Genomic DNA, 2500 nt, shown 5'->3' with positions numbered 1-2500 from the left:
GTTTTCTCCTAAACATTTACCTAAAGTTCACATATCTCTACCTGAATTTAACAAAATTTACGGACTAAATCTTAAATAACATAGTCATTACAATTTCCATAAATAACTACACTATGAAGTATTAGTTGAAGTATTTGTAACAACAATATTACTACAAAGAAAAGGAAATTCACCATGGATCCTTTTCCAAATAACTTGGTTTGCTAAATTTAGACACATAACCGAAGAGGAAGCTAATTCACTATACGCTACTTTTTTATTGAGAGATTGGTGATAACTGACAGTAACGTGTCTGGGAAATAATGTTGCACTGTATTATTTAGGATAATGTTTAGGATATCAAGCAATTCCAAATTTAAAAACTGGTTGTGTATAATTCCCTAATCTCTTTCAATGAAATAATTAATTCTACCAGAAGCCTATTAGGTCATCAAATTTAACCTACAGGCGACAAAATATTTACTGCCAATTTGAACCTTATGTAACCTCATCTGATTTCCGTATTCCTTGATTCCCGGATTTTTTTTTCTGAAGCATTTAATATTGATATCACTAATATCATTATTAACATTATGATTATCATAATGTAAAAATACTAATAGCCATAAAAACTTTGAACGAATCTTTCCTATAATTAACGAAAAGGGTAAACATACGAGATAGATAGGAAAAGTAATTGACTTCTTAGTGACTAAGCACTTGTGGTGCCATCTATGTGTAAACAACAACAATAAATTAAAATTAATAGACATGACAAGTCTGTCATGCCATCCCGGAACAGCAGGTTACAAAATTTATATATAACTAAACAATGCACATCATTTGCTTCTCTACAAAATTACCTATATGATTATTGGTCCATGACTGTTAGCTTGAGCTTATTACTTATACTTTCAATCTCTAATAAGCTATAAAAACCCTTACCTTCAAAAATAATATTCTAGAAAAATTCAAAACTATAAAATATTTAATAGATTTGGCAGGAGTGACATTACCCTTACAAAATACCGTCAGCGCATAGAATAACTAAACAACAAAAATATAATGAATACACAACAAACTAAACTATATAAACAAAAAACAAAACTAAAACATCCAAATAAACTAACAAATAAACAAACTAAATACATATACTAAACAAAGAGATAAGTACAATACCTGTGCGCAAACAAAAGCTAAAACATAAACATTAACAGGAGAAATCTAGGCAAGTACCTAATAGATGTCTAGCCTACACACACTACATTACAAAATCACTTGCTCACATCCCTTTTCTAATTCAACTTTCAACTCTAGAGTGTGCAAGAAGGTTCAAATTTATCCTCACAAACAGATTTGAATGTTAACAAACCATCATGTGACACCACATCCTGTAAGGGGCCTTTGGCAAGGGGCACTTTACCCTCTGCATTCTTTCTGACTACTCTGCACTTCTATATTTTGAAAATTCATGGGTAATACTGTCAAAATCGAATATATTTGTTTGAATAATTTGAGCCTAAAACAGTCCCAATGCCTCCCAGTGCCCTCGGAAATGCCGAGATTGCCCCCCTCATCTCCCGCAGAGCGAGGACTCCTTACAACCAAACCCCTTATGAAAAAAATACTTATAAAAGATACAAAATATAGATACGAATGTCAAAGTGCGAAAAAAAAAACATGATACCAAAATAGAAATACCCTGAAAAGAGATACAAAACGTCACTCTTGTATTAGTTGCAGGATCTCTTTCCACAGTCATTCACGTAGAACTATCACCTCTTTGCAAATCAATAGGCACCAACTTCCATTTCCCTTCAAGAAGTGTCCAAGTTAAATGAGAGCAAAGTTCACGGGGCGAAATAAATCCCAGGGAAATAAATAAAGTTCACAGGGCGAAATAAATCCCTGGGATATATATCCTGCAGAAAGATCCTTTTCTGATGCTCTTAGGCCACACACACGTCCTACACCTGCAAGGACGGTCCCTTCACAGGTGACATTTTCAGCAGAGGTTAAGTCACCGAGATGCTAATATTTCAAGATTTCTGCCCTCACCCCGAGCAACCAAAATAATCAACCAGACATGAGTGATGCCAGCGCCTCTCTGGGTGTCTGGGCGAAGCTCCTTCAAACGCCCCGGGAATGAGGCATGCCGTGACACCCGCCTTATTTCCGGGCTTTTGGCTTATTTTTTTCTCTTATTCTTCGTTTTTTTAGGGTGGATAAGGACGTTTTTGAACACCGAATGAGTTGGTATTATAAGATAACGCCATCAAGAATGTTTTCACTCTTAAAAATACATGAGCAGAGAGAAACGGACCGAGTCGAGTGGAACAAAGAAAATGGAATCTTACAAAGTCAAACGGAAATGTTTTTATCTCGTGTATATCCTTCCTTCCACTTTGACTACACACTTACATACACCGTACATAGCAGATTTGGTCATCGTCATCTCTCTTGATATTTCTTATTGTTGGAATAAGAACTTAGAAAGGTCAAAATAGGCACAGAGCTTTCG

At 35.1% G+C, this 2500-nt stretch overlaps 1 protein-coding gene across 4 annotated transcripts in view; it reads right to left on the bottom strand.

Annotated features, from left to right (window-relative positions):
- The window catches only part of LOC125038207, a 233639-nt gene extending 231550 nt beyond the window's left edge, over nt 1-2089 (bottom strand). Inside the window, exon 1 of one of the 4 annotated variants that reach the window (XM_047631611.1) lies at nt 2038-2089. The gene's annotated coding sequence lies outside the window, so the exon portion shown is untranslated. Of the gene's footprint in view, nt 1-1758; nt 1881-1952 lie in introns of those variants that run through there. The other 3 variants (XM_047631612.1, XM_047631614.1, XM_047631613.1) reach the window with 3 other exon arrangements.
- Between the last annotated feature and the right edge of the window lie 411 nt (nt 2090-2500).

This window comes from Penaeus chinensis, chromosome 24 (assembly GCF_019202785.1).
Source record: "Penaeus chinensis breed Huanghai No. 1 chromosome 24, ASM1920278v2, whole genome shotgun sequence".
Lineage (NCBI taxonomy): Eukaryota > Metazoa > Arthropoda > Malacostraca > Decapoda > Penaeidae > Penaeus > Penaeus chinensis.
Note: the sequence above shows the minus strand (reverse complement) of the source record. Positions and strands in the feature narration are given on the sequence as shown.